Here is a 15,975-nt window from a genome sequence, read left to right on the forward strand (position 1 = left end):
TAATGACAAAACTATTAAAAAATATTGTTAGATTTTTCAAGCCAGCTGGTGATGCATTTGTTAGTACAATCAGCTCACAACTGGGAGAACCTGAGTTTGGTTTTCAGCATTGTATTAGGGACCTGGATGTAAACTGATACTGCCGGTCATATCCTGTGGGAAAACTGAGACAGAAGTTGTCTGCTTTAACCATCCTCGAGCTGTTAAAAGACAGATCTAAAGCTCGTATTCTGGAAGCTCCCTAACACCTCTTCTTATCACTTTAATTATGGATATTAGTAGTTTATATATATATATATATATATATATATATATATATATATATCTAGATATATATATATATATATATATATATATATATATATATATATATATGCTGTATTTATGCGAAGTATGGCGATACTGGCAGCATTTCTGTAACAGATGAGGACAGTAAAGTGTAACAAATAAAATGAATCGCTTAGGGAAAGATGTTAAGAAGCTGCCTCAGCCGATGAGATGCGGGCCTACTGTAAGTCGTTTAAACATTTCATCACGGTACCGTCTTAAATTAGCTTTCCTGCTGGCAATTAATAGTATTTTGGGAGAGACCACTAGTAGAGGTGAAGTAAATGAAGACTATATTTATTTTCATATAGGAACTTTGGTGTTCGAGATATCTGTATTATAATGATCCAATTTCTGTATGTATGTTTGTTTGTTACCTTAACACAGCAACAACGGCGCAACGTAGCGCAATTTTTGTTAGAACAAGGCACTGTTAAAATGCTCTAACTTGAAGAACAAAGCCATTTCCAGTCCAATCGGGCCACCGGTTCCCGATTTATGACTCATTTTTAGCCTTTTGCTTCAAGTTTAGTATTTGCTTTTAGTGAAGGGGATGGATTCATTTTTGATCCAGCATTAACATTACCAGCATGACAGACGAGAAAAGAGTGACATGTTTGTTGTATTATCACTCTATTGCCCCTCCTTCCTCCCTCCTGCTCCTAAAATTTTATTCTATAATGCTATAATTTAGTATAACAGCAAACACTACTATGCTCTCTCTCTCTCTCTCTCTCTCTCTCTCTCTCTCTCTCTCTCTCTCTCTCTTCCCAACGGTTGTCCCAGTAGGGAAAAAAACAAGGGAAAATTCCTCGCTCCGTCTCGCTAATGGCATGAATAATTCAAATTTCTGTTACCTTTCGACTGAAAGGAATTGACCTGATATCGAGCGGAGGCCGCTGAAGGCAGCCTTTAAGCGAGCAAGAATAAATATCTTTCATAATATGATCTTAACCTCCAGACGATTTCACTGAGTTTGGGAGGAATAAATCTGAACCTGAACTTGAGTGGTCAGATGCATCTTTCATGAATGCCTTGAATACGAGAAATTCTCCTTGAATATAACATTATTTATGGAGGTAACAATAAACTTATATCATTGTAGTAACCAGGTTAATAATTTAGAGGGTTTTATGCACCTTGTAATTGACTAAATATAACCTTCATTAAACTCTTCCAAAAATGTCCTTCGAACTTTCATTAAAACTGTTTAGTGATTGCCTGATAAATCTGAAAAATACGTCATCGGAATGAGGTTAACCCTGTCCCTCATGTTACGTCTTCTCTACGTTATTACAAACACAGCCCGGTGCTTGGAGAGGATGCTTGTGCTATGGGGAGGGGATGGTGGAATCCTTTCCCATGTGCTGGCACCCAAACTCCTTTGTACGTTTTAGTGTTTAGGGTTTATAGTGTTTTAATTTTATTTGTTTTACTTTATTGTATCGTCTGTTTCACTGATGTCCGGTGCCACAGAAGGGGGTTGCGCCACCATTTTCTATTCACGTTCATCCATCAATCACTCAGTCTTAACAGCACCAGACGATCATGGTCAATATTGGGAGTGGGTTTCCAGACTACCTTGACTGGATGTACCAGTAAAAAAGTCTATTATAATTTAAAATCCTTTCTAAGTTGAAACTAAATTATTTAGACAGAACACAAATACACTGAAAGGGCGTCATCGGACAGGAGATAAATACAGTATTTTATGGCAGGTCTGCATTTTGGATGCACAAAGTTTTCATCATCATCATCATCATCTGTACCTCTTTTCCCTTCATATATATATATATATATATATATATATATATATATATATATATATATATATATATATATATATATATATATATATATATATATATATATATATATATATATACTGTATATAAAGGGAATAAACTAACTAAAGTCTGCTTAGTTGAATGGGCCTCATTCACATTCACTCACGATTAAAAATCGCAGAATCCTGACTCCACCTCACAGATAATAACATCCACACTTACGCGTATTTCCACACGTCCCTCTTCAACCAAGACACACGCCTCGCCCGATGGCTCAAGAGTCTCGAAGTTCGCCAATTCGTATGGGTCGTCCTCCAAGACTGGCTCCATTTAACTACAACAGAGTTTGTAAGTAGGCCATTATATACACCGATCGGTTGTTATGTTCATCGTTTTATTTGCCATCTACCCTATTAATATATTTCACTTTGAAGTTCATCTTTATATTATTTTGGAATTTGACCCTGGCAGTTGTGCCTCAATCTCTTCTTTCAGTTAATATATCAATCAATCAATAATTTTATTTCCAATAGAAATTTGTTAACCTTTTATTGGCTGAATGTGCTGGACAGTGTGCTTGGGAGGGATAGTTCATAGTCTACCGTTTTTCACCTACCGGCTAGTAGTCGATAAGCTCATTTCTTCAAAAGTCAGTGATCTGCACGTTACACAGCGACCCTCAAAAAAAGGAGTATTCCCTCCGGAGCAGTATAGAGTTATCAGTAAGAACAATACAACAGGGCCACTTTCACACACGCCTAGAAATTAACTGTTTGTAACATGAGTGTTTGTTGCCCCAGGTTCATCTCATCGAGAACCCGGTGAACTGCAGGATGAAACTGCTTTGAATCTAAAGTCCACCATCCTCGTTTCGAGTGATAGGGAGATTAGCTGAGGAACATTTGCTTGACCTAGAAGTGGAATCACCCAGTCACGTAGGCGCCACCACGCCAAGGCGTCCCTGTGCAGAACCTCGGTACAAATAGAACTCCTTAGTGGAGTATGATAATTTCAAAGAGAGTGGAATACATTTCTTGCATTTTCCTCGAGGGTCAGAGGTCAGATTTAGGATAAAAACTGAAGATTTGTTGTTTGTCATTACACAAATCTGTTTCTGCAAGACAAAATACCGGCATAGGGAGGATGTGTACTCACGTTTCCTTATCCTTTATCTAAGAACAGTTAACAGTGGTATTCTTACGTCTGTATTAATGCAGTAATATCTCTTTATTCCGGTATATTATGTATAGTATATAAATAACCTTTAATTTACTGTAAAGTAAGGTAAGTTGAGGGACTAGCCCAGTGATGGGGTAACTTAGTTTGGGTTAAGGCACACTCAGATCTTGTGAACTTAAGTACTAAAATGAAACAATCTGCATGAACATAAACAGATGATTATATGCATATACCATACTGTACATATTTTATTACTTGCAACCCTTAACTCATGTGCACCTAAACCTGGTAGACTATAGACTGTCTTTATAGTGTAGTCTAGCATCTTCCAACCGTAGGATTAAGAGGGAGCTGATGGAAGTTTGCGCCGTGTGTGTGTGTGTGTGTGTGTGTGTGTGTGTGTGTGTGTGTGTGTAGTAGTAGTAGTAGTTGTTCCCTAGGCAGTCTGTCCGAACAGCCCCGAGTCCCTAAGGAAGGCCACGGCCGAGACCGGGCTTTCCCACAGAGCTCTCAAGGAGTGTATGTTGTGTTGCTGGCGCAGGTGATTGTGTGCAATGCAGTCTTCCATAATATGCTTAATAGTATGGGATGCTGTGTTGCATTCTGGACATGCATCAGCGACGGAGTCATCCAGCCTCTTTTGGCAACTTACGAGGCCTGGATGACGCCTACATCTCAGCCTGGCCAGGTGGACCCTGTCCTCACGGGGGAGATAGGATTCGGAGTGGTGGATATCAGGAGGCCGTGCATGCAGCTGTGTGTTGTCTTTAAGTGACTGAATGGAGCGGAGAGTGATTTGAGTATGGATATGCTTCTGGAAACTGGTCTGAGGAGGGCGACGGGGGAGAGATGACAGTATTTGTGTATTATATCGTGTACTGGGTGTTGTTTTGATGTTCCTCGGTGCGTGTGGATGTGTTGCCATGTAGTGTAGTGCATGGTTTGGGTTTGTGGAGGCTGCCGCGAGATTTTGGGTACCTCTCATGTCTAGATGATCCTTGACTTTGAGGACTTTGGTTTCTTGGTGTAGGTGGTCTGTGGGTGTGGTAGATGTGCAGCCTGTGATTATATTTAGGACCTTGTTCTGTATGGTCTGTAGAGTGTTGTAGTGTGTTTTGGTGAGGTTAGAAACCCAAGCAGAGCTTGCATAATTCATCACTAAACGTATATATTGTTTGTATACTGTTGTGGTTTCTTTGTTGTGTCCACATGCAGTGTGGACAAGTGGCCTCAGGGCACTGAGTCTTGGTGCTATTTTATTTTAAATGTTTGTGATGTGTTGTTTAATAGACATTGATGTAATGTATATTACACCAAGGATTTTGAGTGTGTGTGTGTGTGTGTAGTAGGGGAGTGTTGTTAATGGTTAGGTGTGGAATGTGACTGTGCTCTGCTGTCCAGTTTGTGAGAAGGGTCACTGTAGTTTTGGCTGGGGCTATTTCGAGCCTGTTTGTGGTGAACCATTCGTGCATTCCGTTGAGGTAAGGTTGGAGGATGTGTGCAGCTGTGGCTGCGTTTTGCTGTGTACAAGTGAGTGTTATATAATCTGCATAGGAAGCTATGTGTATCTGTGGTGTGTGGGGTGTGGGTATGTCGTTCTTGTACAGGTTAAAGAGTGTAGGGGACAAAACAGATCCTTGGGGGACGCCATTTGTAAAGTTTCTGATGTTCGAAGACTGACCAGCAAATATTACATGTGCACATCTGCCTGCTAAGTAGTTTGCCAGCCAACTTTTTGTGTTATTGTGCATGTTTGTGTTGAGTATTTTGTTTGTGAGGTTGTGGCGGGGGATGGCATCATAAGCTTTGTTAATGTCTAGTGTGACTAGGAGTGTTCTGGGTGGTGGCCTAGCTGAATTCACGCCATCAAACACTCTTTGTGTAAGGTCTGTAAGAAGGGTGTTTGTGGAGTGCAGTGGCCTAAAGCCATGTTGTGATGGGGCTAGGGGGGTGTGAGGCGTGACTACTTGTAGTACCAGTCGTTCAGTGACTTTGGATGGGGTGCAGAGGAGTGTGATGGGACGGTGTGAGGAAGGTAACGTGGGGTCTTTGTTGGGTTTAGGGATAGTGATGATAAAGCCATGCTTCCAGATGTTAAGTATTGTGTGAGTAGTTGTAGTTTGATATGATGGTGAGTGCTTGTATGCCTTGTGGTCCAAGGTGTTTGAGGTGAATGTTGCTTATGTTGTCTGGTCCACAGGCAGATGAGTGCTTAAGGTTGCTGATGATGTGCTTCGTCTGGTTGTAAGTGAAAGGTGCGTAGTCTGGGTCTGTGGGGAACTGTCTCTTACGTCGGATGATACGTCGGTCGTTGTGATGGGGGTTTAGATAGCTGACATGTGAAAGGTGATTGACGAGAGTGTTTGCTTGTTGTTTGTTTGAGGGTATGGTGTCTGTTGTTGTGATAGCAGCGTGTGATTGTATAGTGTTGCTGTTGGAAAGTGTGATGCTGTTTAGTGTTTTGTAGAGGTTGCTGATGTTTGTTTTGTGGTCAAGCGTTTGGAGATAATTTTTCCAGTTTAGTGTTTGCTGTTCTGGTATTTTATTGTTTATTTGAATGTTGAGTTCTTGTATTTGTTGTACGATGTCTTGTGTATGGGGTGTTGGGAAGTGTCGTAGTGTGTCCCGTTGTCTGATGAGGCCTGTAATTTCTAGTGTGAAGTTGGGGTTGTCTCTTTCTGTTGCCTCTAGGGATGTGTCATTTGACTGCTTTTTGTATAATTGTATTGAAAGTGTGCACAGCAGTGTTGATGTTTGTGATGGGTGTACTGTTTAATGTTTCGAAATGTTGTATTGTTTCAGTTGTGAAGGCCTCCCAGTTGGCTGTCTTATAATTAGTGTATGTGTGTCTGTGGCCAGCTGGGGTGATTCTGGTTTTGGTAGTGATGATGATTGGAAGGTGATCAGATCCATGGGTTTTGACCACTCTCCACGATGTTGTGGAGGCGAGGTTTGGGGAACAGAAGGTGATGTCTGTAGATGATGGGAGGAAGAGGGCTTGGTGTGGGATATGGGTATGTTGATGTAGATTATTCAGTATGATAAGGTGATCTGTCTGGGATTGTATTACCAGCCCTCTGTCTGTGTCAGGATTGTTTACATGCCAGGCAGACGCCTTGGCATTGAAATCACCACCTAAGATGACGTTGGGTATGTTAGTGATGTGGTGTATTTTTGGAAGTAATTGTGTGGTACCGTAGGGGACGTGTGGGGGGGAATGTATGTGTTGGCGATTGTTATGTGTGATTTGTTACCAGTGCATATTTTAATTGATAGTACTTCTGTTGTGGTGTCATGTGGGGGGAGAAGTGACATTGTGTGTGCACTGGTATCTGAGAAGTTAATGGATTTGTGTACCAGGTTGATGAGTTCACCATCACCGCTGTTGGCCCGGTCTTGTGTAATGGTGGTGAAACTGTGCAATGTAGGTGTTTTTTGCATTCTGTTTAGTTTTGTCTCTTGTAAGATGGCAATGTGTATGTTATGTTGTTTGATTAGTTGTGTGAGTTCTTGGTTTTTGGTGTTTATGTGTGTGTGTGTGTGTGTGTGTGTGTGTGTGTGTGTGTGTGTGTGTGTGTGTGTGTGTGTGTGTGTAACCTCCTACAGGAACCACCTTGTCGTTGTGGGGTGCATGCGTACCCCATAAATCTGGTGGGCCATATCGGTGGGGGGAGATCCCCCCGGCCTCAAGAGGTGGACTGAGTTACCCATGCTGCAGGGGCCATCAGTGATGGGTCAGACTAAGTCTACCCATCCACCCTTGGATGTGTTAAGGCTACAGGAGTAAACCCCGAATGTGAAATTCGTGAGTGATGTCCTGCAGATGACAGGACTTGACAGAGCTCCCGCCAGACCCCTGCAACCCTGATCAATAGACACTCGTGAATCTTCATGCCACTATCACAAGCTAAGAAGGGCCGAATAATGTGGCGGTAGGACTGCACATTCTCACCACCAAACCAAATCCATTCATTGCACAAGGCCACTGCTATGATCACCTCCCATTTAACCCAACCATCAAAACTATATGGACTACTGTATGGCTAAAGGATATGATGACGGTGGCAGGTCGTGGATGTGGGTGCAAGTCGCCAGCTCAAGTCTTGCACACTGGCTGCATTAGCCCAGTGGTCACTGGCATGATGGCACAGGTATAGGTCATACCTTCAGCAGCATCCAGTGCGACTAAGCAGGCAGAAACGGACACCTATCTGCTTAATCTGATGGGAAGAGGTTTAGAAAAGGTAACCTAAACATTTGCTTCTTTACACCTGGACAGATAACCGCGTTTGTCAAGGCATTCCACACATTGGTCGAAGAACTAAATGAATCTCTCAGACTCTTGCTGCCAGGAATATACGGACCTTGCTTGATTCTGAGCAAGACCCAGGACCACACTGTAGGACTGCCCTTATTACCTATGAACTGAAACAATACCGGTAATAAACTGACACTGCTGCTGTACCTTAGACTCGCCTCTCAGGAGAAGGCAACCTAATAGAAGGGGGAGAAGGGTATAATTATTTCTGGAGAGGATAATCAGACAACCTACTATAGAAGATCCAAGAATCACCTGTGGGTATATCAGAGACACTGATGTCCTGGCACAAACCTCTCTAGAGCCAATGTACAACACTCATCAGTGCCTATGCTCCAGCGCTTGACTCTGAGGACACCGGCAAATATTTCTTTAATGACACTCTGGATGCTACCATTTCCCCAGTACCACATAATGATAAATTCATCCTGCCTGAAGATTTTAGTGGCAGAATAGGATAAGATAACCATCTCTGGCAAGCCATTATAGGCGTTCATGTAGTTGGTAACATTAACAACGATGGCATTCGAGTGCTATCATTATACTCATAACACAGTCTGGTCATCATCAACGCCATTTTTCAACTTAAGAATAAACAAAAGACACATGGATGCATCCACAATATAGAAACTGGCACCTTATTATGTCAGTATAAGGCAACGAGATCAAAGAGAAGTTCTTATAACCCAATCCATGAGAGGTGTTGAGTGCTTAACAGACGATAACCTTATGCTCACCAATCTGCAACTAGTCATACACCCGCAAACACACAGTAAACCATCTTCCAAGAATCTAAACTTTACTGTTTTAAATATTGCACTAACTGGTAACACCTTCCTCAGTGCTATTACAGACAAGCTCTCTCAATGCCCACCACTTGACCTAAGCAACAATGCAACAAATCTAGACACAGAATGGTTGAACATTAAGACAGTGCTTCACTGCAGAAGAAATCCTAGATTACTCTCTGCCATAATGACTGGTTTGATGATCATGCTGAGAGCATACATTACCTTCTTGCAATGAAGAACAGAGCACATAACAACTGGTTGGCTCATCCTTGCTCTCAGACCCTAAAAACTGTATTCCAGAATTCTATAGGAGAAATCCAGCGAAAACTTCTTGACATGGAGAACAAATGGTGAACAGGGCAAGCAGAATGGCTGCAAAGACTAACTGGTATTTATGACTAACATGGATTTTACAAATTGATAAAAACTAAGTGCGAACCAAACACAACATAGACACTATACGTTCACCCGAGGGAGAGCACTGGAAAGACAAGCAAGCAATCCTAGAATAATGGACAACAACTCTGCAATACCTTGCTGAACTGAAGAAACCCAGGGGAGCACAATACCCTTGATAACATCACAAATGCTCCTCTAGCAGCAGATCTCAACAGTCCCACCTACACTTGCAGAAACTATTCAGGCCATTGGATCTCAAAAAAAAAAAAAAAAAGCCCAAACCCTGAAGGCATACCATCTTAACTAATCAAAGAGGGTGGCCAGTTAGTCTACCAGTGCCTTGATAATCTTATTCTGACCATCTGGAATGAAGAACTAATTCCATCTGAATGACTTGCATCTGATACTGTCACCATCTACAAGAAGAAATGGGACTGCTCAAATTGTGACAACAGTAGAATTATCTCCCTCCTGGTGAATGCTTACGAAGTAATAGCCAAAAGTATGTTATCCAGACTGAAAAAAAAAAAAAATCTGACTAAGTCATCACTTCTTGAAACACAATATGAATTTTTTTAGGGAAAGAAATTCCTGTTATATGATCTTTTGATCCTTGTTGCCAGACAGATGCAAGAGAAGTGCCATGAACAAAACAGAGGACTTTTATGGAATGCTTTTTTAAACTTCGGAGTACAAAACAATTTTTTTTTTGTACCATTCTGAAGAGTCTGCATGACAACAGGAACGCTCGTGTGTCCATAGATGGGAGCAAATCCGAGTCCGTCAAAGTAGACATAGGAATAAAGCAAGGATGTGTTCTGGCTCCTGTCATTTTCAACATCTGTCTCATTGCAGTTGCCTTTTTAAGTTACCAACAAATGAATCCTGACGATTTAATAAAAATCCAGTTCCGTCTAGACGGTAACTTATTTAATCTTGGACGTCTTCGGTCACAGTCAAAGACTTCTTTCTTAGAGCTGAGAGCTGAGCTATCCTTACACATATCGCAGAAGCCATATGACAAAGTATTGCCATCATTTCTAATATATACCATGCAATGGGATTCTGAATGTCAGTTAAACATCTTTTTTTTTAAATGAAACAACCTAGCAGAGCCTCATACATTTCAGATAAACGGCTAAAATTTATAACAGCTGGAGTATTTTACCTACCTTGGATGTGTGTTCACAGATACAGATTACTTTGATGCAGAAGTCCATGCAGGAATCAACCTCGTCTCGGCTTTTTCTGGACGTCTCAGACCCAGTGTCTTCTAATGTATCAGCCTGAGTATCGAGACAAAGGTTTCAATATATACATCTGCATGTCTCTCCACTCTCTTATATGGAGCTGAATCCTAGACAAGCAACAAGCGTCATATCAAAGAGCTTGAGTCATTTCACAGCCAATACGTACAATGCATCCTAGGAATCAAATGGGATGATAAACTCCCTCAGTTACGAGTACAAATCCTCCAATGGGCAAAGTCAACCAGCATAGAAACCATGATGTCTTAAAAACATCCAAGATTGGTTGGACACGTGTTCCACATGCAAGAGCACCACTTCCAAGCCAGGTTCTGTATGGCCAACTTCCTGCAGAACGTCGGAACCCAGGGGGACAGAAGAAAAGATATAATAATCATATAAGGACGACTTTGAAGAAAGGCAACATCATACCAAGAGATCTTGAAACCAATACATCGGACAAAGAATAATAACAAGTCCTCTGCAGCAAAGGAACAATAGCACCAGTCGAGCAGGGCAGTACTCCCGAGGTGGATGGAAAGCTGATGACAGGGAGTGCTGGAGCTCCCGTTTCATCAGCCCTCAGGAATAGTTCCTGACCATCCCCCTTTGCTGAACTTTTTCAGTGTCTCATTTACACAGAGAGTAGGCCAGCATGCTCTCCAGTACAAATTTCTCTAACTATCTACACCAAACTACATGCACAGTACACACTACACTTCCTATTAAAAAAAAAAAAAAAAAAAAAGGCGTCTCTTCACCAAGCCTCGGAGTCCCCAGGGGGGGGGCATAAATGCCCCCACCATCCGCTCCTCTCCCGGTGATGACTCGAGGTGCCTGGAACCACTGTCTGACTCTCTTCTTCATTTCTGCAACATTCGCGGCCTTTCCTCTAACTTTCACTCTGTTGAGCACCACCTCTCCCCTCTAAACCTCACCTTCTTTTTCTAACGGAGACTCAGCTGTCTGAGGCAACTGACAGCAAAACCTTTTCTGTATCCTCCTACTTTCTCTATACTCATTTCAAAGCCAAAGGTGGCTGTTGTGTATATATACGCAACGACTTATCTTGCTCTCGTGTTCCTGAACTCGATTCTTCTGAATTCTCTACACTCTGGCTTCGGCTTTCCTGTCATTCTCTGACTAAATATATCTGTGCTGTTTACTTATCCCCCTAATTCTACTATCAAAAATTCTTCGACTATCTTACTTCTACAACGGAACACATTCTATCCATTTCTCCTTTATCTGAAATCTCCATTCTAGGAGATTTCAATGTTCACCACCACCTTTGGGTCTCCTCTCCTTTCACGGATCCACCTGGTGAACAAGCCTACATCTTTTCTATCCTTAATGAGCTAGAGCAGCTTGTACAGCACCCTACCCGTATCCCTGACCGCCTTGGAGAGAGCTCCAACATACTTGACCTCTTCCTCACAACTAATCCTTCTGCTTACTCTGTTCATCTTTTCTCTTCATTGGGCTCCTCCGATCACAACCTTATTACCTTAACCTGTCCTATCACTCCGGTACGGCCTGTGGTCCCTCCAGGGAAACGTCGTCTGTGGCATTTTGGAGCCGCGGACTGGGAGGCCCTCAGGCAGTACTTCTTTTATTTTTCCTTGGAATGATTATTGCTTCCATGGCCGGGAGCCATCTGAGTGTGCCTTGCGCATTACGGAGGTTATTCTCTCGGGCATAGAAGCATACATTCCTTTCTCATATCCTTTGAGTAACGCAAGAAAGCCTTGGTTTAATCACGCTTGTTCTAATGCTGTCCGCAACTAGGAGAGGGCCTACAAAAGGTACCGGAGCCAACCCACCCCTGAATCACATCATCTTTACGTTTCTGCCCGGAATCGTGCTAAGTCTGTTCTTCGCTCTACTAAAAATAATTTCATCCATACTGAATGCTCTCAACTCTCCAACTCGAGTTCTTCCCGCTCCTTCTGGCACCTTGCCAAAAATCTTTCTAACAACTTTACCTCATCATCCTTCCCTCCTCTTTTCTACTCTGATGGTTCTGTAGCTATTTCTTCTACTGATAAAACAGATCTCTTCGCACAGACTTTCTCCTCCAGTTCCACCTTAGACGATTCCGGTGCTGACTTCCTCATGGCTGACATTAAAATTTCTTCAGTTGATGTATTTTCTGCCATCACTGGCCTCAGTACTAACAAGACATATGGGCCTGATGGGGTCCCTCCTGTTGTTCTCAAGAACTGTGCTTCTGTGCTTACATCCTGCCTAGACAAACTCTTTCGCCTTTGTCTGTCAACTTGTACCTTTCCTTCTTGCTGGAAGTTTGCTCTCATTCAGCCAGTCCAAAAGAAGGGTGACCACTCCCAACCCTCCAACTATCGTCCAATTGCTTTAACGTCCTGTATTTCAAAAGTTTTTGAGTCAATTCTCAATAGAAAAATTTTAAGGCATCTTTCCTATCACAGCCTTCTTTCCGGTCGTCAGTATGGGTTCCGTCAGGGACGCTCCACTGGCGATCTTCTCACCTACCTTTCAGACTCCTGGTCATCCTCCTTTCGGGACTTTGGCGGAAGCTTTGCCATTGCACTTGACATCTCAAAGGCTTTCGATGAGTCTGGCATAAATCTTTAATTTCCAAACTGCCCTCCTACGGTTTCTATCTTTCTATCTGTGCCTTCATCACTAGCTTCCTTTCTGGTCGTTCTATAGCCGCTGTTGTAGACGGCCATCGTTCTTCTCCTAGATCTATGAACAGTGGTGTTCCTGAGGGCTCTGTCCTATCACCAACTCTCTTCCTTTTATTCATCAATGATCTTCTAAGATGTACATCTAACCCTATCCACTCATACACTGATGACTCCACCCTTCACCTTTTCATTCGGTTCCCGCAACGCCCATCTCAACAGTTTCTTCAACAAACAAGGGATGAGGCTATGGCACACCTAATGTCTGACTTGGCTTGTATCTCTGACTGGGGTAAAAATAATATGGTTGTTTTTAATGCATCTAAGACTCAGTTCTTACACCTATCAACCCGACAAAATCTTGCACAGGTATACCTACTAATGTTTAATAATATTCAGCTTAATCCTGCATCATCCTTGAACATGCTTAGGGTTTCATTTACTAGGGACTTATCTTGGAAAGATCATATTACATCTCTTGTAAAATCTGCTTCCAAGAGATTGGGTGTGCTAAGCCGACTCCGCTCTTTCTTTACCCCTGCACAATTGTTGACTCTATACAGGGGTTTTATCCACCCCTGTGTGGAGTACAACTCTCATGTGTGGGGAGGCTCCCCACATACAGCTCTTCTCAATAGGGTGGAGTCAAAGGCTTTTCGTCTCATTAACTCTCCTCCTCTTACTGACTCCCTTCAACCTGTCTCTTCGCCGCACTGTTGCATCTTTATCTCTTTTCGATCGCTACTTTAATGGTCACTGCTCCTCCGAACTGTCTGCTTGCATTCCTCCACCTCTACGACGGGCGCATGGCACCCGTCTGGCAGCAAACTCTCATCCCTTTTCTGTCCAACTCTCTAATGCAAGAGTTAACCGTTACTCCCAGTCTTTCATTTATGCAACAGGTCAGCTCTGGAACTGTCTCCCTCTGTCTGTATTTCCTGTTGCCTATGATCTCCAGTCTTTCAAACGCAATGTGTCCAGGCATCTCCAAATGATCGGATCTTGAATTTGGCTCTCTATTGTATATTGTTTTTCTCTTGGAGGGAACTGTTACTGCGGGCTCATGGCCTTTGGTTCCTTCTTCCTCGGATAAAAAAAAAAAAAAACATTTTGAAGAAGCTCAGAAACTGCCGAGAGAAAAGCGTAGACAATAGAGGGACACCCAAACAGTTCTCCCATCAAACCAGGATTTGATATGTCGACTGTGAGGCAAAGTATGAAGAACAAGCATTAGTTCGCACAGTCACACATATTGGCACCAAAGACAGTGAACCTAGCGAGTATAGCAGGCGTTGTCTTCTATAGCAGGACAGCTTTAAGTACGTAAGTGTGTGTGTGTGTGTGTGTGTGTGTGTGTGTGTGTGTGTGTGTGTGTGTGTGGTAGAGAGAGAGAGAGAGCAAATATACATCGCCGTTACTCCAGCTTCGCAAGATCATAAAAAAAATTAATGATGGTTTATTTTGCCCTAATTTTTGCATCATACCTTAGCACATAAATAACGTTGCATGAGTATTTTGTCTGACATTGTAAATTCGTAAGCGCCTAATCCTCTACCCAACTGTGATGGCAGATCGTTTGCATATAATGAGGATGTGGCTAGAGGGCGTATCAGTGAGAGACATTGCCCTGGAGACTGGTGCAAGTGTCTCCTCGATTTACAGATGGATTCACCGCTGGCAGCAGGAGAGAATCGTGGAAACCAAAGCTTGTCAGAGAATACGTCATCTGGGAACCACATCCCGTAACACGAATATAGCGACAGGAGATGACACACTGTCCCAGCAACGTCACTTCATTTCCTTGTCCAAAGTTTATTCTACGCAATGAAACATCGTCTCTTGGGATGCATATCCTCATCCTTTTTATGCTTAAGACAGCGTTTCTTAACCTGGGGTGCTGAAATCAATTTTAGGGGGTGCTGGAAAATGCTGCATTATTGTTTTTTTTTTCCTTATTGGTTTTGCTTAGTATTGGCATCCTTGATTTTTTTTTTTGATAATGTATAAAACACCTTGATTTTTTTTTTTTTTTGAGAATGTATAAAACAAACCGTTAGGCAGTACTTCACTTTAACCCTGCAGTAGTGTAGCAACTGTAGTCCCAGTAACTAGATGTAAAGGGGTGCTGGCTGGACTGAGACTTTATTACAGAGGGTGCTGAGGTCGAGAAAGGTTAAGAAACCCTGGCTTAAGAAGTCAGTGCTCTTGGAACCGCCAAGTAATCATTATGGAGCTCAAAAAATAATACGAAAGTCGCGGGACATCTCTTGGAATGTGATTCGATCAGTTGCCAGCCAGTCTTGATTTGTGGTTACAGAAAAGCATGACAGGACTAAACTGGCGGCGAAACCTGAAGCGCAAGACACTACACTCTCTTTAGGAATATGAAAAAAACTGCCGCAATTATGTATTCAAAAATAAGCTAGAAGTTTGCATAAATAACAATAAACCCTATATACAGTATATGATCCTGAGTGTAAATACCTTTACGTTCTTCATATTAGTCTTGCCCTCATTTGACGATTATTTTTGTATTTGTATTCGATTGTATATTTTATGAAGGAGTTTAATTGAGCAAGTTTCTCACTCCTTCCCGGCAAGAGGAATTTTTGTCAAAAGGTTAAAAAAAAAAAAAAAATCTGCAGCATATTACAATGTAATTATTTAGCAGTTTTGTGTAGAGCGAATTACTGCCAGATTACTTTCCTTGTTTGGCAGCAGGCTACCACTGCATATCTCTTAAACCACTTGCTGTGATGCATTAATTACTCTGGCAACCCACAACCTATTTTTTTTTCAACTGGGGGAGACATTTCATAGTGAAGGGGTGATTGACGTTATATCGAGCCCTCCACTTTGATGGCATTATGAATGAGTTCACTTTCAACATATTGTTTGCTCAAACACTTCAGAATGTGAACTAGTATACCAATATGTGAAAATAAATCTCATGTAACTCATTAGTGCCCTGTCCTGGTAATAACTACTTACACTTTTCCCTGATTTACTGTGTAATGCATTGTCTAATTGAATAAAAGTACATACATATCTCATTCAGTATCATAACATGCTTACCATGTAAATTCATTCATTCTTAAAGAGGTGAGGAAATGTAGAAGTGAAAGCGGAAAGAAATGTGATGGTGTGAAGGATGCAGGTGGTAGATTATTAACCTATAGAGACGAAGTAATTACCATATGGAAAGAATAATTTGAAAGCCTGATGAATGGGAATAGAGACAGCAGAGCGGTTGTAAACATG

Source organism: Coenobita brevimanus, chromosome 32, assembly GCF_032717465.1.
Source record: "Coenobita brevimanus isolate Jiangsu-jjx chromosome 32, ASM3271746v2, whole genome shotgun sequence".
Taxonomy (NCBI): Eukaryota; Metazoa; Arthropoda; class Malacostraca; order Decapoda; family Coenobitidae; genus Coenobita; species Coenobita brevimanus.